This window comes from Dermacentor andersoni, chromosome 11 (genome assembly GCF_023375885.2).
Source record: "Dermacentor andersoni chromosome 11, qqDerAnde1_hic_scaffold, whole genome shotgun sequence".
Taxonomy (NCBI): Eukaryota; Metazoa; Arthropoda; class Arachnida; order Ixodida; family Ixodidae; genus Dermacentor; species Dermacentor andersoni.
In genome coordinates this window covers 70,912,920-70,935,362 of record NC_092824.1, presented here as the reverse complement: position 1 = coordinate 70,935,362, position 22,443 = coordinate 70,912,920, and the positions used below count along the sequence as shown (strand labels likewise).

The following is a 22,443-nucleotide window of genomic DNA, read 5'->3' as shown; positions in this document are numbered from 1 at the left end:
CGAAAGCCTTCAACAAAATCCCTAACATTAACCACACTATATACGCGGAGGACATCACCATCTGGTGCTCCAGCGGGTGTGAGGGTCAGGTCGAGGGTGCTTTGCAAGAGGCCATCGATGTGACGGAGCGGTATCTTATCCCCACCGCGCTAAGGTGCTCGCCCGCTAATTCCGAGCTCTTGCTCTACAAGAAGAGGCCCAGAGGCGGTTCACACCGCTCCTGGAAGCCAGCAACAGAGAGTCACTTTACATTATTACCGCGGGTAGAGACTATCAGGCTCTTAGGAATGTTTTATCGAGTCAAACGGGGCCAATGAAGCCGCCCTCAAGCGCTTCTTCCAAGACCGAAAGCGCCCTCGGCCTGATCCGAAGAATCGCCAACAGGTACCGCGGAATCAGGGAAGACAATCTGATCCGGATTATCCACGCCTTCGTGCTATGCCACCTCGCTTATTCAGGGGCTATGCACAACTGGCTCGGATCGGCGCGCAACAAGATCAATGCCCTACTCAGAAGAGTCTTCAAGCTTGCCCTCGGCCTTTCCATTCGAACGCACACAAAAGACCTCCTCAATTTGAGAATTCACAACACGTTCGAAGAAAACATTGAAGCCCAAGAATTTTCCCAGTTCCTCAGACTCTCCGGTACCACAGAGGGCCGAGCCATACTTGGCAAGCTGGGACGTAACCCCACGGTCGTCAGTCTCGTCCCTGTGAAGCTGCCCAGCGACGTAAGATCTAAGATTTACATACACTGGATGCCACGAAATATGCATCCCGCCTACAATAAAGGACGAAGACGAGCCAGGAGTAACGCTCTGCTCGCCAGTGACCGTTTGAACAAGGACCAAACATGCTTCGTAGACGCTGCTTCGTACGTTGAAGAGGCCTTCTCCTCAGTGGTCATCGACTGTGATTCTAAAATCCTTCGCTGCGCTACCATCCGCACTTCTAATTCCAGCGTTGCAGAGCAGGTTGCTATTGCTCTTGCATTGACGGACAGTGTACATGACACGATATATTTGTATTCTAAGGCCGCTGTCAGGGCCTTTCAGATGGGAATGGTGGCTCCCCAGGACCTACGTATCATCCAAAGTGCCAAAGACGTGAAATATCACTCTTTGACCTGGTTCCCTGCGCACCTTGGAACCTTTGAGGGTGCCTCGATCAACCCCAACGAGGAGGCGCGCTCGGCTGCACGAGGTTTAACTGACCGTGCGATGGGCAACGTGTCCTCTCCGGGGCGACCCGAGCCTCTCTGTTCGTACAACGAAATCTGCAAATATAATTATCTGTCAAGAAGACTCGTACCTTTGCCGCACTCCTCGCTGTGCAGGGCCCAGGCAGTCACTCTCAGACTTCTGCAAACAAGCACTTACCCGAGCCCCGCAGCGCTGCACACAATGTACCCCGAACGGTTCCCAAGCCCGGACTGCCCTCTGTCTGGTGATTATGCGGGCTTCGAACATGTCCTGTGGGGCTGCCCCTCTGCCGGTCTCCCTTTCACCCAAAAGTAAATGATGCAGCTAATTAGGGCCCAGGATCAGACCTCTAAAATCCTGGCAGTCCAGAGGGCTCGCGAGAGGGCCGTCAGGTTTCACCTGATGGTCCCCGAGTGGGCCTAGCCAGGTGACGTGGAGTTTGCTTACGTCTATAGTGGACCAATTAAAGTTCTTTTACTCACTCGCTCGCTGTTTACGAGCCTGTTGCAAAAGTCCTACCCACAGCATAGTATCATATTTCATAGCCCCGCATGTTATATCATTTTTACCACTTTAGAGGTAATATCAGATGTATCCAAAACTATGTTATCGTTTTTATTGCCCTATTAGATTTCAAAGCTTCATATTGTTCATGTTTTAGAAATTGTTCCATATTGAACATTTTCTATAACAACATTCACAGCCCAAACAAAACTTCGTTTGCTCTGGTCACTATATTTGAACTGATTCTTTTAAGTGCAACAGACCTCGGCAAATTTAGTGCAATGGTTACCGCGAACTTTTCATATATTTAGACAGAATCGCGAGAGCTAAACTTTAGTTTTCTGCACTACTAAGGAGCTTTACTGTAACGAGAACGCGGCCTTTACGGTTAAGGCAAGTTAGGTTTGTGCAAAAGCTAGCTTACGAAATTTTGCACATTTTCCATCGCCACCTTAGTAAGGCCTGAAATATGCTTATTGCTGCATATGTAGAGCCAAGATTTGACTCCGATTACAGACATAACAAAACTTGCAGGACGCTTTAGCTTCGCCTTTAAGAGTGGACCGCGATACCATTCAAATATCCCTGGCTGCTTCTCGTGCTTCTCGGTAACTGCAGTTTATGTAACCGTAATGTTTACTGGGAAACGCTGGCGGTAAAAGCTATGCAACAAAGCGAGCTTTCTGGAAGAAACCCCGCTTATTACGTGGGCCGTGGATTCTCGGTGGTGGATACGCCACTGCCCGTGGTACAAGATTGGCAGAAACGCAGGAAAATTGCTTTGTGCTTGAGTTTCCGCGTAAAAGAATGTTTTCTCGTACATTCAAATTACAATCTGGTGCTATCACATGTGTTGGTTGCCTGTAAGTCGTACTTTACTATGCTTCTGACGCATTTTACTTGAATTCATTTAGTTCCGTAACGCATTGGCGTTACACGGAAGACCTGCGTGATTCGGTATGTCTGATTCGGAATGATTTTTTGCTCACAAGACGGTCAACGCCGGCGCCGGACGCAGACACCGAATTATCTGCTACACGAGGCCCTTAGTGCTATCCCGTTAAAAATGCCTATTCTCATCTTCGGCATGGAACACTGTGGTGTTCTATTCTGCTGTACTAAATACAGCACATATTTTGGGGGAAATTCAACCGTGCATAAGTTCCGTCACGCACGTCTTTCGTCATATGTATTGAAGGCATATTTCCACAAAGAGCACCGCATACGGAAGCACTGGTCAGGTTACCCTATCACTAAAACTCAACTAAATCTCCGTGTTTTTATTTCTGCACGACATGTTCACGCTCGTTGAATGACCCTTGCAGAGTGACTAGCTAACACCTCTGTTATTCTCTCAGGCCATACACATGTCACCGAAAGCGGAATCACCAGTTCCCCACCTATGGTGTCCAGCAGCAGCGTCAATCACGCACAGCCCAGTACGAGCCGCGCTGGAATAGAGGAAGCATTGGCCGTTCCGGAAAACATCGCTAGGTGAGCCACGTTTCGAAAAATTTCTTTGCACAAAGCAAATCACAGGTGGTGCGTAATGCTGCCCGTGGTACAACTACGCCTCCACTGTGGCACTTTCGCTATGGAGGAGAGCTCTGATACGTGAAACGCGCACAAAATCAACCGTTATTCAAAACACACGGCATGGTGGATGTGGTGCTCATATGCTTGTCGTGCTCAGCGCTCTTGCAAGTTTGTCAAACGCGTACGTAGTACGCCATATTCGTTTCCAAAGATAGTAAATAGAAAGGCGTCCGTCTAAAGACAAAATTAAATTATGCGGTTCTTCGTGCCGAAACCTCTTTCTGATTATGAGACACGCCGTAGTGGAGGACTCCTGAAATTTCGATCATCAGGGGTTCTTCAACGTGCACCTAAACCAGGCACGCCAGGACGCGGTGTTTTCGAATTTCGCCCCCATCTAAATGCGGCCGCCGTGGCCGGGATTCGATCCCGCGACCTTGTGGTCAGCAGCCTAACACCATAGCCACTGCGCAACCACGGCGGGTGTCTAAAGTAATCGAGAAATGCAGTGACAGGCCATATTGCTTGGGTGACGTTCATTTCAAACTGCAGCGATGACTTTCAATTATTCGACTATATGCTAAATGCTCAAATATTGTGCCGCTTTATGACTTTCGCTTACCAAGGTAACCTATGAGCCTGGAGGCATGATGACTGTATGATGCCAACGCAATGATGGAATAAGAAGGAATGATATTATGAGGTCACCGGATCGAATCCCGGCCACGACGGCCCCATTTCGATGGGGGCGAAATGCAAAAACACCCGTGTAGTCAGATTCAAGTGCACGTAAAAGAACCCCAGGTGGTCAAAATTTCAGGAGTCCCCCACTACGGCGTACCTCATAATCAGATCGTGGTTTTGGCACGTAAAACCTCATAACTTAATTTAAATTTTAAGGAGCGATATTGATGTAGTGGTAATGTCCTACAATGGCGACGACATGGCGACAATGACAGGTGCAATTTTAAGTCATGATCATGGTATAACAAGGACGACATGACGATGACGGTAAGACAACCGCATGAAAAAGCGACAATGACGACGACTGCAGCGCCAAGGTGGCAAGATGACTATACCGTATGACAACGAATGCATGATAGCGTCTCTGTGACGACGACGCAATGACAACGTTGGCATAACAACGACGGCATAATCCCGACACGATGGCGACAGCCTAACTGCGGCCTAATAACGAACAAAAAATGACGTCGATACATCGACCAGGGTGGTGCGACTGCAAGACAACAATGGGATTGTGACCCTGAAGTCACGACAGCGGCTGCTACTGTGAATCGCGTCCCCCGCGTCACCCACGCGCTGCCTCTCGCGATCTCCCATTTAGCGAGGCAGTCCCGCCATACTTGGCTCCGTTTGCAACGTGCCGCACGAGACACTGTCCGCGCCAGCCAATATATCGCTAAATGAAAACACGTATAGAGCTGGCCTCAAATTAGGCATTAGGAATTAACAGAATCGTCGGGGAACGTTCTTGTACGGTAAATAGAGTTTACCTTTGTACGTGCTGCTCAACCCCAGGAAAATAAGCAGTGCTTTAAGTCGCATTAAAGTTGACGTTGATCGTGAGAAGAATTCTGCCTAAATGTTGATTTATATATTTCTTCAGGTAAAATTTTGCTGTTCTCTATGAAATAAATATTTACTTAATTTTATCGATTTATTTTATGTGGTTTATCTACCTCCTTTTACTTAAGTACATATTGCGACATAGATACCACATAAACCAGTAGAGTTAATGAGCAAAACGAGAACAAGGTGAAAGCTGGAGCTTACGTTTCGACAAGTGGACTTGTGTACTCCCGCCTTCCCCGTGTTTTCCAGTAGAGTTAAGAAAGGCTTACAAAGTAACATCACGTGGATTGAATCCTGGCACATATTTGGCTTAGTCGCCTTAACAAAAGTAGCAGAATAAATGCGACTACACCAACCTAATTCTCAAACAGCTCCAGGGGCGCACCCAGAGAAAAACAACGGGATGGCGCGCTGCCTCTCAAGGGCAGAAAAACAATTAGGTTACCTCGTAAACTTGCCCTGCAGTTCCAATTGTTCATATACTAATGTACCACATATAGAAGGTAGAAGTAATAGCTAGAAATGTTCATTATTTTAATGAATAAAACCAAGTATGTACCACTAAAGCAAGAGAAATAAAGAAATGTACAGGTTATCTATGTTACACTAAAGCAAATTGCCATCAGTGTTGAAATGGATATTTAGTGATTTCATAAGTTTCCCCCTTGGAACCCTGAATAATTAACGAATAATTTACCGGGATTCATTTGGCTCTATCAAAGGAAATTTGATTGTTTGATAGTTCTAATTTCTTCATTAAATAATCCGGTATTGAGGCCGGCCAAGCTGGTATGATTCCAAATGACGTACAAGGTAACACCACACGAATCGAACCAAACCATAACATTTCATGAATTATGTAAACAGCCGCTACCAGAATAAATAAAAGTATACAAGTAAAAAGCCATTAACGCAAGGATAGCGACCAATGTTCATCTAGTGTTTAGCGTAGAGATTTAAATGAGTAACAGGCTGCACAAAAGACATGCACCATACGCGCTGTCTCTGCTCTTCTACCCGTTGTATTTTTCTTCACTAACCGGTAGAAAAGATGTCGTACCAGCAGTGCCTTAACACAACGCTTGCAGTGTTCATTATCTTACCCAGAAAAACAATAGAAAATACTAACTTCTTCGGTAACATATTTGATCCATTGTACATGAAAACACTGAAGCATTTGATGTATTTGTGCTTGCTACGTATGGGGGAAATGATTGCGTGTGTGTCGTTCTCACGATACCTTAGTTAGGAGCGGTGTGCAATTCGAATGCGAGTCAAATATTAAATGACTTCATACAAACATTGCAGGCAATCTTGAACCCGGAAGTGGTTTATTGTATTCGATGTGAAGGACTTCATTTGATTCCACATACACTTGTCAGAATTAAAGCGAATAGTTCGCCTTTGCGCCATTTCCATTTCTTATGGTGGAGACTCGAATCGCTAATTGCAATGGTTTATACCGACAAGAAAGGGGCTCTTGTGCAGTGAGAGAAAAATATCATCGTGTTTAGATCTGCTAATTCCTTATTTAACCACCCTTACCAGGCATTTCTTCTCCGTTCCAGTGGGAAGAAATACCAACACCACGCTTTACATACTACATCATTATGAATCGCCCATGTGAGACATGCACGGGTCTTCTTATTTTCAAGTTTAGCCATACAGACCATCAAAGGCAGCAGTGTTCAATTTACCCAAACTAGAGCCACAATCGAGCGCCCAGATTAAATGCGACGCCTTATCATTAACGCAAGATTTTGTTTGTCAACCTCTCAATTGTTAACATGTGTTTTTCTCCTTTCGTAAAAAGAGTGGGCCGTTTTGAGCTGCTTTGTCTGTGTCCTTGCAGGAATGCTCCTGGAACCGGAGGAAGGGAACTGCGAAAGTTGTGCAGTGTCTGTGGGACCGTTTCGAACACACCAGACGCTTTACACGGGCGCGCCAAGGAGCCCACGGATGACACAGCCCAGATTTGCAAAGCCTGTGATCAATCGTCTCTGAGGATGTCTAAGGCTGTCGAACACTGCCACAACCTCACTGGCAAAAAACACAAATGCGAAGCCTGTGGCAAACAGTTCCACCGGTCTTGTGATCTAGCTGAACATCAGCGTACGCACACAGACGAGAGACGCTACAAATGCGAAATATGTGAAAAAATGTTCCGGAAGGCTGGTCATCTATGTGACCATAAGCGCACGCATACAGATGAGAAACCATACCTTTGCATAACATGCGGGAAAACGTAAAGTGGCCGTCCAATCTCCGTAAACATGAGCGCACTCACGCAGAGGAGAACCGCCATGCATGCCAGAAATGTGCTAAATCATTTGAAAACAAATATAACCTCAACAGACATGTAGACACGCAATGTGGAAACAGCGCTTTCATTTGCGAAATCTGTAATCAATTCTTTATGCACAAATTAAGTCTCCTTCGTCACCGCCGAAGAAAGCACGCGGATAAAACACCATATGACTGTACGCAGTGCGGATGTCGATTTGCAGACCAAGAAACACGCGATAGGCATGTGTGCCAGAAGGAACGCAGGATGTGAACGATGCCGTCTGGTTTTTCGAAATTGCGCGACAAGACCTCGTCGCCAGAAGTATTTGTGATGCTTCGATGTCGAAAGATACTGCAGGTCCTGGCCAGCGCTCACTGCCTCATGAACTATCTTGTTCGTGAATGTTGCTTTATCAAACTGACTTTCAGACAAACCCTAATTGGCTGCAAGATAGTGTTTTGTGTAATTAGGTGCTGAAATCTCCACAAAAGATCAGTGACCCCCATTTGGTTTGAGAAATTTCTTGTGCAGGTCTTTTGACAGTGTACCAGCGAAGAAGATTTGATGAACCATTTTCATAATAATATTGCAGCGTAAACAGAATGGAATATCTCTTTTTAGGAAGCATTTGAGAAAGGTGGTACTGTACTCTTGTCAACTAAAATGTAATTTCTGCCATTCATCAAGGTCTAGAGCCAAAGTAGCCTTCAAGAGAAAGCACTTGCAGATGCTTTTACGACAATGCTTAACTACATCGTACGAGTTAGAAAAGTATCTGCTTGAGAAAGTTTGTTCAGTGCATTCACCGTTCTTTGGCGCCCGTATTCACACCGAAAATGTTTTCTCTATACCATAATATAATACAATGACGATAGTGAGACAGCACTAGATTTAAATCATTTGTAAATTCATTATATGACATGGTCGCCCCCTAGGAAAATTTTTAGTTGTTTTATTGTGGCAGGACTTCTGAAGTTTAATGGACAGCTTTTTATCCACTCGGAAGTCGTCTGTTTTGACTCGGACTGCTCTCTAGTAGCAGCTGTAAAATCTTTTTAGCCTGATGTGACAAACATTTCTGTGCAGAAGTGACAATCAATGTTTGACATGACACGCAAGTTCTCATTTATGTTTACATGCTTACTTTTATATATTTTTCCAGTGGACGCATTTTTCCGGCTAACAAATGTTACGTTACCGCACAGCGCAAGAACGCCCCCCCTCGTGTATCAGAACCTCCTCAATCTTTCTCACCAATCATATTTTTTTTTCTGTGCTGTGGTCGAACCTTTCATAACCAAACTGCATGCTCAATACGAATTCAAGAGTGCATTCTTGAAGGCTTGCAAGCACCAACGCTTACGCTATAATCTTCAACGAATGATGCATGAATATCCGACAAACGTTAGACGCCAATCACTGATTCGGCGATTGATGTCTACGCTCGTCGCTATCTTCCTGCCCGAATTTAACTCGTTTTGTGCCTTCCCGTTCCCCGATAAGAGTTAGTTGCGTGACTGAAGTTTCTTGCTAGTGCATTGTTCACCGTCACTACAGCGTTGCATCTCGTAAAGGTGCTTGTTGTGACCGGATACACCCAGCAAGATATGAAAACAACATACACATTGTCATAGGCTACTGAGCTTGCCACAACATACTACAACCGCCCGTGTACGCTCATGTGGCCAAGAATGCCAGGAACATCATGGCCCAATCAGCAGTCCAAATGACAACCCTTGTGTCGCCAGCAACGATCACGCTGCAAGAGCCAATGGAGCCACCGTTATCCACAGATCATCGTTTAGGATGCGGAAAGCTGACTGCAAACAGAAGCATAAATCGCCACATATAACAAATGAAAGTACGACTAGCTGCGCCAGGACTATTTCTCATTAAAAGACACCGCTAGAACGTGGTTTAAAAAACGAGACTCCGGCATAACAGCGGGGGAGCTGCTTTGCAGGGGCTTCCTACAAACATACACGAGCGCCGTGAGCAAGAAGCCGGTTAAAACCATGATATAAACTTGTGTGCAGCTACCGAATGAGCACATCGCGATCTTCACGGAAGATATCAACCGTTTGTTAGGCACGCCGACCTGACATGTCGCATAAGAAAGCGTGTTTCCTCATGCGCGGTTTGAGGCAAGAGATTAACGCCGGACTAATTCGTAAACCGGCCATTACCATCGCGAAATTTCTATCAGAAGCCACTTCGACAGGACGCTGGAAATGCGCACTCGGCAACATAGCCGCCTAGTGCTTTCGCTGAAGTGAAAAATACTGGCCCTAGGTTCCGGCAAGCTTCCAAAGCCGATTGGAGTCGTTGTACTCGAATACGTTCGTAGGATGTTCGGTTCGACGCTGTCTCAAATAGCCTTAATTGCGGACGTCGTCTGAGGGCATATCAAGAAGCCATTGTGAGCGCCTGGGTCTTCGCAGCTCAAGTAGCAAGTGATGACTACGTCGCTGTCATCCGCCGTCGACGTCCCTTTCCGCACCGGCACCAGAGTGCTGGAACTCTTGAATTCCGTCGCCAGTTGCCGCCACCAAGCCAGCCGCCCATCAGCTCACTCAACTCCCTGAGCAAGACACACAACCATGCTTCGCGCGCTAACTCTCGTCTTGAATAGCGAGTCCAGCGACCACGTTAGATTCCCAACTACTTGATGGCAACTCGGGAGAGAGCCCGGCTATTTTCCCGATCGTCCTCTCGCTGCAGTGCCCTCAGTAGAATGGCCCATTACGTGGCCAATATTTTCATGAACACATATTCAGTAGACTGCACGACGTAGCAACGACACGCTGTGGTTTCGACGAACCTCCGAAGGAAAAAAATCCCACTGCCTACAGAGGATGAGGCCTAACTGGGAGGCTATGCGATTCAGACTTCATTCGACGTCACGAAATAAGAAACGCAGCAATAATAACTAGCAACCTCCACGTGTCGGTCGATGTTCACACAGTCGCCGCTTCAGTGCACACAGTAGCCGGCTACACCATGAGGAAATCGTTCACAAGGCAGTCGGTGCAAGTTATGATTACATGATAATGCCTCCGAATCCAGGCAGCTGGAGGTCAGCTGATAACGCCGACATGCAATGCTACCGCATGTCACCGCAGAAGAAAATCTCGACGTCGTCACCTTACTGCAGCGTGCCGAAGAAGTGCTACAACCTGCTTGCCTACCCATCAAGCACTAGCCAAGGATGGACAGGCGATGCTACAATCTTCGACGAAGATATGAGGAGCAGCAGCAGCCCAGCGATCGTGTTTGGGCTTGGACCCCAACACATCGACGTTGACTGAGTGAAAAGCTATGAAGCGCTCATATGTATCAAAACATTCTCGGTCATCCTCACTGATTGAATTTGTCGCCTATGTTGTAGTGGGACCTATGGTAGTTAGATGCATGCATGACGCGCATAGTGTTGTACATTCTGGAAGGCGCACAAGCATATGCGATTACGCTGGAACCTTCGAATTATCCTTCATAAACAGCCGACGCACTTGAGTCGCAAATCAGCTTTGGGACAATCGACACATGTGCTCGGCGCTTGCATATTGCACGTGTGTGACTTGTTTTGTCGACACATGTTCGCCCAATAAAGAACTGGTTCCCTGACTAACGCTTATTGCTACTGCATGCCTCTCCCTCCCAACAACGTGACAATATTGCGGAATTACGATTATTATACCGTAAATTTATTTGGTTTATTCGGAGTTTCTAGGGGCTATGTCCCTTTGCCAGACACACCAGATTGGCTCGTTCTTTGGGATTGTAATTGGCATGCCCAACCACCGCCACTTCCCTGTATTATTTAGCTCGTGCCCGGCGCCTGCCGACCACTTCGGGGTCGGTCGACTCACGCTCGGCCTGCCACCGCTTGCATCGCTGCTCCTCCTTGCTCGCTTGGCGCTGGGCCTCTCGATGGACAGACGAACAGATACTGTTGCTCCGGGCATTTCGCGCGCAATGCCCGGAGCAACATCCAGGTAATACGAAGCCAGCGCGCCTACATTTACGTCACCCCGCAGCAACGCACTCTTCCTTTCTACTTCCAAGCGCTCTCCTTTCCCTGCACTCGGTTCCCTCTCCCAGCTCGGCAGCCTCCGACTTAACCTCGCTGATTTCAACCAAGGGGACTTGTACTCGTGCGCGTAAAAACCTTTGATCTAGCTGGAAGGCATCTGCGTTCAGTCGCAGTGCACCAATTGCAGGTGTACTAGCGGCGTCAAATTGAACGCAAATGGCGGAGCGCGTGTCCGCTTTTATTTGCAAGCGAGAAAGCAAACGTCAAAAAAACATAAGCGACAATATTGCAGTATACGGTGAGCGTCATCGCGTAGTGCGGTGCAACTGGGTGTGCGCAGTTGTCAAAGGCGGTGACTGGCCGACGGCGCGCACTGTACCTACATTTATAATTCGAGCAAGCTGTCCACTGTTCGCGTCTCAATTGACGCCCATAGCACAATATTTTAGCGCATTAATGCAAGTGAGAAAATGGGACACGGAATGAAAGGCAGCGAGGTGCGTGACTAGGCTTTGTTCTGTTTGCGACACTATACATGGAGATGTGGAAAGCATGTTCAATAAGTAGTAAAGCAGGAAACGAAAACATTTCCTTGGATATTCGAATCGTTATGTTGCTATTTAGAAACATTGATAAACAAAACATATTTTCCGGCTACCGTTCACGCCGAATTTCCCGGTTAAATGACATTTTTCTGTACAACGGGTGGTTACCATGTCCTCGATTCTGTTATGGTTGCCAATTGTAAAGCGAGACGAAAATGTCTACACATATGCCACCGGGCATAGCGCAATATATCCTGAAACTTGCAATGGCACCAGCAGAGCTCGGCATGGTATGCGGACAGAGACTTTTGTTTCAGCCAGGAACACGTATTCTACTCGTTGATTTAGTTGTCGATATAAAATATATACGACATCATGCAGTGGATCCTAACCGAGGGGAATACATAACTGACCACTTAAACATCACCCCGAGAAGTCATGTGCATACGTAATAGACCAAAGCACGGAAAGATGAATCGGAGAATTGCTGCGAGTCGGAATCGGGGAGTTGCCGTGATGTAGGGCCACCGCTATGTGTTTGGGGAATTTTTATGAGTTTTAACTTACAAGACTGTAACAGACAACATACTTCTCGCGAAATATATAAGGTCATGTCGCGTGTGAGGAAGAACTGTATAGGTTGGAGACTCCAACCCAAGTTGTCAACAAAAATAAAAGCTGTTTTTGGATCCCTCACCACGCGACGCCCACTTGATCTTGTAGTACTGCCTGCGATCGTCGAAGTACATGTTTCTGCACGAATCAACGTACACAAAAGTAACTAGAGCAATAACCAACGCTTGTCTATCGTGCCTCACTAGATTGGTTTTTAGAAAGGACCATAAAAATGGTTTACAGAACAAATCCGTAATGTAAATTGAGTCCTAAACTGAGAGGAAGCTTGTGCCTCCCGGCCTGTTATTTCAAGATGTGCGCAATATGATAAAGAGGCTAGTAGCAGACCATTACCTAGTGCCCAAAAACAAAGACTGTGACGATCTCGAATGTGTACGAAATACACAGAAGTGTAAAAAGAATGAGTGGAAGCATGTGCAGCTTCGTTCGTCGGCAAATAATATAAAGCGACCGCAAGTAGGAGTGTTGACTGAGAACGTCTTGGAAAGCTGGAATTATGAAGAGCAGCGCCAATGGCAATGCAGTCGTTGCATCTCGATGCTATTCGACAACCAGAAAAAGTATCCCATTAATTTAGCCTGACGCTTTATTGTCCATTCCACTGTGTGTACACGACGCTGTCGTTTTCACACAGTTGACGCAGCAAGTGCTGATGTGTGAGCAGGTGTTTGGTGTGCCTTCACACGAAAGACTCTAGGAAATGGGGATTGCACCCTTCGGTGCCTCATCATGCGCGACTTATTCGTGTGCAGTAGAAAGTCGCTGAGGACCGTGGAGCCCGTGCTGAGTGCCAACGCTTTTTAAGGCCCGTCGGCAGAGGCATCACGCGCTTTTGTCTTAGGCCTCACGTATGCCCCGGACTGACCCATCCGAGAAAATTAAGCGGTCGCCTTACCTCGTGCACCTCTTCGATAGCTGCTCCTTTTTTCGCCTTTCCTTATTCTCCTCTCATTTCCTCGCTTGCCAATTGTTGTGTTTCTCAGGCAGCTCAGTTCACCATTCGGTAGTGTGCCCATTCTTGGGCATAATTAATCGAGTTACAGTACCAATGTACGGCTCGCGTATGCCTTGCTACATGAAAAGTCCGGCAGTGTCCCCTAGTTGGGCTCCGTGCTGGGAGGCTGCCATTGCTATTCGAACAAAATACAAGGGTATTAGAACCACATCTTTTCTATGACTATCTGATCGTCGCTCTCAAAAATAAGGAGATGCGCCGATGAAGGCTTACCAACTCCTTCACTCGAACGAAAGACTTTCCACGGTTTTCATTTAGCACACTGCGAGAAAACTGCGAACCAAGCTAGAACGCTTTCTCCTTTTGTTGATCGCAATTCTCTCACTGACACCATAGGCGTGGGCGATAACGTAATAAAAAATGGTCAGCGGAGAACTCCTGCTCGAGGTTTGTGACAAACAGCAGTACGGAAAGTCAATCAGTCTTGCTCAATTGGGAGGTATCCCAATCACCACCATACACAACTCTTCCATGAATAGCGCGCTCAAAGCAATATTTGAGGGTAACCTCATCAATCTGAAGGAAATTGTCCTCTTAGAGGGCTGAAAAGAACAGAAGGTGACCAATGCACAGCGAATCAACATCCGGCGTACCAAAAATAAAAACTTTCCACGAAGCTTTTCATGCTGACCTTTGCATCTAGCTTTGTGTCACGGACCATAGAAGCGGGATGTATTGCATTCCAAATACGTGACAGTGCTTCCAGTGTCAAATCTATGAGCATCACACACAGAGTTGCCATGGCTAGCTCACCGGTGCAAAACGTGCTCTCCGAGGCCACCCCTCGGACCAGTGTGCTGGCACAACCCGTTCAAAGACGTGAACTGTGGTGGTGGCTATGCTGCATATTCACGGTCATCTGCAAACAGGACAAAAAAAGAAAAAAGAAGTCATCCCCACGAAAGTCGAAGAGAATATCTCATCAAGAGGAAGCTTTAGCTCGGGCGCTCCTATATAGATACGTGTAAAAGGAGAATTCGTTTTTCTCGGCAATTACTGCACCAAATTTGACGAGGTTTGTGCATTTAAAAGCAAAACTCGCCATCTAGTGACTGCTGCTTTTAAATTTTTCATTTACGTCGTCAATTTTTATTGAAAATTGGTGAAAATGAAAAATTTTGAATACACAAAACTATCACGTTTACAACTCTGCTACTCAGCAACAAAAAACGATAATACAATTGAGTGAATTGTATCTAATAGTACATCTAAAGCGGTCAAAATTTATATGTTATACATGAATGTAAATAAAATTCGCTATGATAAAATGCAGCTTTTGGAGAACCCTTGTGCGCAACGTAACAAATTCACGTAAGTTGTTAAATTGAGATATCGAATTTGCCCGCTCTCAATGATCTAAAGGTTGCCGTTTACGGACCACGATATCTGTCCTTGACGCCGAGCTATGAATTTGTAAACTTCGTGCATCTATATCATTCAAGCTTTCGAATTTTTGAAGATGTTTTTAACACAATACAGCACCTAAATCGATATTCCGCTTCCAGCAGTCACTAGAATTTAACTTTCTCTCTCAAATGCAATAAATTTCATTAAAAATGGCCCAGGGTCTATCTCAGAAAAACGTTTTTTGCATTATACATGTATTTGAATATATAGGCCGCGTCGGAGTTAGGCCCGAGCTAAAGCTCCCTCTCAAGAAAGAACGTATAAGGAAGGTGTTCGGTATTGTTCACTTGACCGCGGCAAAAAAAAAATAATGATCATGGGAAAGCAAAATGAAAACAAAGTTCAATTTCTCCCTGGTACATGGAACAGTTTCCTTTTAATTGTACTTCCATGGCGTTATAAATATTGTATTCAAATCAATAGAACTAAGTCACAACCTTTCTTGACTTACCAAAACTATTATCTAAATATCAGCCTCAGGTGTTTTGAGTCCAGTTGAGGGATTTAAACTAAGCGCAACCAAACATCCTCCGGGGATACTTATTCATCTGAAAACACCGTGAAGATGGCGTTACCTCATTCGGTGGTGTGACACTCACTGTATAGGCAAGTCTGTCACTTCACATGTACAACCTAATATGCCTCTCGAGGCAGTGTCTATGCGTGTAATTCTAATTGATAGATTTGTTACAATTTATCCTCTTCACATTATATCCATTTTAATAAAAATTAGATTTTGTGATTGGTGAGTTATGTGATGCGCAATTTATAGGGGGAATCTCGGTGGGGCGCGAAAGGTCGGATAATGTAAAGCGTACCGGTAACTTCCGGTACATGCTTATTAGATAAAGAAGAGGCCAGCTATTTCCATGTATCAAACAATTTCTATTCTTCCATTGATTTAGCAATTGTCAAGCCCCGCTCCTCCCCTACTTGGAGTGGAATGTTTAATACTCCTTGAGCAACGACCCTTTCCAGCAGCATTTACTTTAATTGAACAACTCGCCTCATTTCCCCATGTCGATATGTTAGATCTAGTTTCAGATGACTGGTCGCAGTTTGATGCGAAAGCATCAAATGATGCTTTCGCACCCGAGAACTCTAGTTCTCTCGTTCCCGAACTCTCGATCTCGGGTGCCTGAGTCCTCCGAGGTCAGGCTCTCGCCTGCCTCCTAACTTCGCCTCGGTAATCGCTGGAAAGGAGGTAATGTTAAAAAAATGAACAAATAAATTCGAAAGAAAAGCGTTCGAGATAATGCGTTTCGTAAGTACAACTCCAAGCTCCGAAGCCGACTGTCTTACACACTGGGCTATACCATCGCCTCCTAGATAACAGGTCTTTGCACTCTCCATTATGGCATCAGGCTACTTGGACATAAATTTTCATTGCCAAGCCATTGCCAGGTGTGACTAATGCAGGGACGTCAAAATTAGTGCTGCTTACTCGATGGCGTCCACTTTAGATTCTATGGCAGTCGGGCGAGGTAACACGACTTCACGGAACGAAGCGCCTCGGTCTTGGGCTATCTGGGAGGCGTCGGCCAAGCGTCTTAGCGCACTCGCCTTGCAGCGATGAGTTCATAACTGGAAGGACCGCCCAACACAGCGTTCAATTGGATATTAATGCTTTCGTATTCAGAACTCGCAAAGAAGAGCTTAGGTGTCCTCGGTCGTTTAAAAAATAACCATATCTAACACCTTATCACATAAGCAAGCTTAGTATAAACGATGCAGTAGCATACTTTAGCGCTTTCTTGGTTGTCTCAGCAAACATTTGGAGGACGCTTAGGCCTCGCCTTTAAGAGTGGAACGCGCTAGCAATCAAAGGTCCTTGATTGGTCCTCACGCATCCCGGCAACTGCAGCTTACGCAAGCACAATGTTTTCGTGGAGACGCTGGCGGCGAACGCTATGCCCGAAGGCGAGCTTTCTGGTAGGAACGCGGCCTCTTGCGTGGGATGACACCGGAGGTTGTGCACCGCCGCGCCGAAGAAATAAGAAATAATCAGGTTTCTCGTATTGTTTGGAACTTTTAATAATTCAGTCTAAGAAGATTGAACATAAAAGACATGTACGTGCTGTCGGTGTTTTTTTATTCATGACATTTGTTTGTGGGCAGCCATTCTTAAACTTCCGAGGGAATACCTTGTGATGAATGTAAGACAAGGTATGAGCTACTTTAGGGAGAGAACTGTTATGCAATATAACCCGTATATACACCATGTTATAAGCAAGGTGTGGCATATACATATACAATGATGTAAGAGCGCGAAGTTTCGCTTTGGAGAATGCCTGCGCCGGACGCCGACACCGTATTTCCTGCGACACGGGAACCTTAACGCAATCGTATTAAAGACGTTCTTTCCGCATACGAATGGTAATACGTGCAGGAGACTGGTTGAACGAGGATTGCGCAAAGACTCAAAAACTAAGGCCGAACGATGAACCACCAACATCGACGTGCTTTGCTATGGCCACGTAGGCACCGCTTCACATCGACATGACGGAGCCGACCGCTCCATTATGAGTCAACCGTTAACAGCGCAGTGGGGGAAAGTTATGACTAGATGACAAGACTCCCAAATCCGGGCACCTGGAGGTCACCTGACAAAGATGACTGGAATGTGCACCTAGGTCGAACTCAAGACCTTCGGTGCCACCCTTGTGTACGCAACCTGCGCTTAAACACAGCAACGAAAGAATCAATTGAGATCACGGCGTTCAAGCTAGTTAAAGGAAAGGTTCATAACTGCGGCTCTCAATGGGGCGCTGCCACACTTCACCACCGTAGAAACATTTGACTACGCCAGCTTTCTGCGGCGTGCCAAAAAAACGCAACAACTGGCCCGTCTATAGGCATCAAGGACCAGCCAAAGACGGACAGCCGACGCTACAATCTTAGACGCTTTGTGGAATAGCCCCGTGGCGACCGCGTTTGGGTTTCCACCCCATAAGCCGACATGCACTGAGCGAAAAGCTACTTCGATGTTATTGCACACTCCCGAAAATTCACTGAATATGCGCACGTAACTTCGATGTAGTGCCGGGCGGCACGCAATCACAGCGGCACCACTCAGGCCGGGAAATCAGGCCCATAGTCAAGTTGAGTCAAGCTCAGGCCCGTAGCTGACGTACTCTGTAATTTCGTTATCTTTCTTTTTTACTACTTTTTTTGTTTTTGCTCTCGTGTAGCGCTCATAGTAATGAGACGATACCTTTTAAGATGGACGCAATGACACATGCACTGTTCTTCGGTGTACGCGTTTCACCGGCTAACAAAGGCTAAGTTATCGCTCGGCGCATGCCACGCTTGCATTTATCAGAACATTCCGGCTCTTCGTCACCGATTTAATGTGCTGTCTATGTTTAGGGGAACTTTGCGTTATCAGATTGCATGCGTGACGAGAACTGTGTTTTGGATTCTGCAAGGCGCTTGATCACATTCGATTACGCTGGAATCTTCGAGTAAACTTTTATGCAAACCGACGCGCTTGAGTAGCAGATGAGTTTTCCGGAGATCGACGCATATGCTCGGTGCTATCATTCAACCCGAGTGAAACTTATTTTCTGGGCACAGTTTTGCTCAATACCCGCCGTGGTTGCTCAGTGGCTATGGTGTTAGGCTGCTGAGCACAAGGTCGCGGGATCGAATCCCGGCCACGGCGGCCGCATTTTGATGGGGGCGAAATGCGAAAACACCCGTGCACTTAGATTTAGGTGCACGTTAACGAACCCCAGGTGGTCGAAATTTTCGGAGTCCTCCACTACGGCGTGCCTCATAATCAGAATGTGCTTTTGGCACGCGAAACCCCACAATTTTTCAGTTTTGCTCAATAAAGAGTTGGTTTCGTGACTCCCGGTTCTTGCCACTGTGTTCCTCACCGTCACTGGAAGGTTAGCGGAAACGTAGTCCAGACTTAAAGAACACTCTTATCCAGGTTGAAGGCATCTGTGTTGGCTGGCATCGCTTTAGTTGCAGATTCACTATCTGTGCCAAATGAAACGCGAACAGCGGAGCCCGTGTCCTAATCATAACTGAATGAAATGTGGGCGTCGTTCGCTAGTCTTAATGCACTGGGCGATGATGCTCGCATTATACTACAATAGTTTCGCATCTGCTTTCTTTGACTTTCTGTTTGGTCACTTTCAAATTGAAGTGAAACGAAATAGAGCCCAAATGTTGCAGTGAATGGCCAGCATCATCGTCCGGTGCGGTCATACCAGAAGTGTCCGCCTCTCAAAGCAGATGACTGGCATTCAAACTTTCACCTTTTAAGTGAGAGCTGTGTGGAAGTATTATGCTTAAATTTTCGATATAGTAAATTTAGTGGCAGAACATACATCAATCTAAATAAAAGACCCCTATTTGAGGCACACAAAGGTTAAAAAAAGGAAAACTTAACTTGCGTTTACGTATTTCAGAGAACGCATGCTTCGTCTGAAAGGTAAGCTCTTGCTGGAAAGGCCCATCATTTGACAAAGAGGTGAAAGGCGTTATTGAGCCAGTAACAACGAAGTTTAGTGGAAGGACAACGTTTACCAGAAGTGTATTTCGTTGTTTTGGCTTTCTTACAATGAATAACCGTCAATACAGGGCACGTTGCTATACGACCCGAGCAAGTTCGTGCTCTTGGCGAACTCAGAAATCTGTCTCACCAATGAGGGCATTCATTGAGGCAATCGTATGGTTCTAACCGCAAAACGGCCTCATTGAACAATGCTCCCTACATTTAACTGTAGACTCACTCCTTGAGGCTGACGTACCGAATTCCCGCGTGTAGTCAAATTCGATGCTCTATCAGCTCTAGTGGCCGAAAGAAATTCCTGCTCTTGTCTGCGTTAGCCGTGCGCGTATTTTCAAATTTTCCTTCCTACGGCAGCTGCGTCTGTCAAGCATTAAACTTGTACGGCAAGAGAGCGTTGAGAAATTTGGTCCTGTCTGCATGGTTCAGACATCAAGATTTTGCCATTCTGTTTAGGATTGTCCCTTTGATCATATGGAGAGATTATGATTGTCTAGTACAATAATGTGGCGACGCAAACACATAGGAAACGACCATTGCTTGCGCAGGAGTTTTGCAATTCACGCAGCAATGCCTCGTAGATGACGATGCAAACTGACGGCAGGGCCTGCCGTACTAGAAGGAAGAAATTCTGGCAGCCACAGCCCATATTACTTTCTGGAGCGAAAACGGTGACCGCTCTAACGGGGTGCCGGCCGATCACATGTGCAACTGGAAATACACGGTGGTTGTTGTAGGTGACATATTTCAATTTATTGAGGTAACGTAGCTTGCTTGCTCAGGCCACCTATCGTTTACGCTCGGTAATTAATTTTTGTTCCAGTACGGCAAGATGGATCTGATGTGTCTGAGCCGCATGATGACTTCAAGCGGCCTTGGCATGCTTCCGCCTATTTTCGTGGAACTCGGTTGAGTGGAAAACATTTTTGGTGTGAGGCATTTTGGCAAGAAATAGCACTGTAGCATTACGTTAAGGCTCTATGCACAACTAAAAACGCACGGAAGCGAGCAGGAGCAAGCCTGTTTTTACAGAGAGAACCGATGTCACTTATACGTGCCTTGGATGTCTAACGTCTATCGTTGCTTGTATAGCTAGACACCCAGGCCTAACGCCATTGTCCACAATCTGCCCATGTGAAAGGCAACTTTCACTCGAGAGCGGATGTGTAGAGGGTATATTTCAAGCGTTAAGTGATTCCGCGATGTTTCACCGGCACCTCTGGCACTATCTGGGCATTTGGCGAAAATGGTCCTACAGCTGGCAGGAAAACCGTGCTACACTGAATAAGGAGAGAAAAGGCACTGAAAGAAACATTGGCTAGCTTTACCTGTTTATTTTCGAAACCCTGTAGCTGCTTTATACCGCACGGATATAAGCGTAATCGGAGCAAGAAATGCGCAGTGCATTAAAAGCAGGAGGATGCCATCAAGCTATGGCACTTGGGCGACTCGTGCGACGCAAGCGCGTTCCTCTCGTCTCCTTTACTCTCCTCTACCATGCTCCTGCCATGTATATGCACGCTCTGAACCACCTCCCGACACAGCGTGCAAAACAGCGGCCTTAGCACAATGTAAAAGTATAAGAAAAAAAGGAAATTCGTTTTGAAAGCCAAGGACCGCACATCACGGATGTCCTAATTGCGCAATAGGTGCGCCACATGTCCACTAACCTGTTCAACAATAGCTTTTACCTCTACATAATGTAATCCGTGGTGGTACAAGAGGCGCCTGGAAAGCACACCCACGGATCTCTATATTGCTCCGCTTCCAGACGCACACACGCAATAAGCCCAGATTCAGGCCAGGGGACATCTTTACCCATTAGAAAAATCGGCTGGTTTGCGGCCGCATCGGGATTTAAACCCCCTAACTCTCGCATGCGAGTTGGGTGCAGTACGCCCCAATCATTTGGTGTAGCTAAAGAACTGTAGAGCAGAGAAATTAACAGCTCTCTCCTTTGTGATTACCTTCTACTGCGCTGAACTCACACCACCACCTCACACTCCTCAAAGTGAGACACCTTCCCACATATGTGGGCTGCATTTCCCTGTGGATTTCGATGGGCGTTCATCCTTTGCGTCATAGGAAACGAATCGCACATTGTTGGTCGTACTACGTGGATGTGTGAAGCACATTCGTCTATCTTCAACAACTGACAGCAGCGCCGTGCCGTGGAGCTACCGGAAGATAAGTCTGGGCCGGTCCAAAAAAGGTCCGCCGCTGGGAATGGACATGTAGACTTCGCATTTACAGGCGCAATTCGGCCTAAATATATAGGGGAAAAGACTTTCTGATTCGCCCTCGTATAAACGTTGGGTCGTCTTTTGTTCATTCTGTGTATTCACTAATTGCGTCACGACTGCCAATATCTCGCGAGTAGCCTTAGCACTACTCCTGAAAGAAAGAAACATTAATAACGCATGTTCGTGTCTACGGTTTTTGGCTGGGCGACGGCTTTACTTAAATTTGCTCCGACGATTTGGTGTCAGCACAGCACGGGTCACTGGGGCGCCTCTTCTAGTGTTCGAATATTAGCACTTTAGCGTCAACATAGTGGCGCACTCTGTCGCCTCTTTTTGCCAGATGGGCTTTGCGACTTTAATCGAGTTGCCCAAATGCACGACCTTTTATTGGTTCTATTTCATCCTTTGCACAAACTGCGCATGCGGGATCATAAAACAACGTTCTGTTTCAGAAAGACGCTAGTACCCGAGAGCGTCAGCATCAGGTATGACTGAACAAGGAAACTGTGGACACATGCCTACCGCGTTTACCTTCATCGACGGAGCGATCCCGGATAAAAGCTGTGAAAGCAGCGAGGGTGCCTTAGACACTTCCGACGACGATTACCTTACGTGAGTATTCCCGTTCGTGCAATTCTCGTTCGATAGTGTCAGCCGCAGAAACAACCTGGAATACAGACTTTAATAGCTATACATTTGTTTCTACAATGAAATGGGCGTTTTGGAGGACAACTTACAGGCAGCGTGGCGTCGTCTGTTTATGGTCATGGTAAAGAGAAGTGCCTCTACAAGAGGCAAATATTTTTATCAAATTATATATATATATATATATATATATATATATATATATATATATATATATATATATATATATATATATATATTTAGAATGCGTTTGATCATAGCATCGCAAAATCAGAG

At 46.1% G+C, this 22,443-nt stretch overlaps 1 protein-coding gene across 1 annotated transcript in view; it reads left to right on the top strand.

Annotated features, from left to right (window-relative positions):
- Positions 1 to 22,443, top strand: part of LOC129381531 (uncharacterized) — a 204,494-nt gene that overhangs the window by 22,523 nt on the left and 159,528 nt on the right. The window lies entirely within an intron of this gene.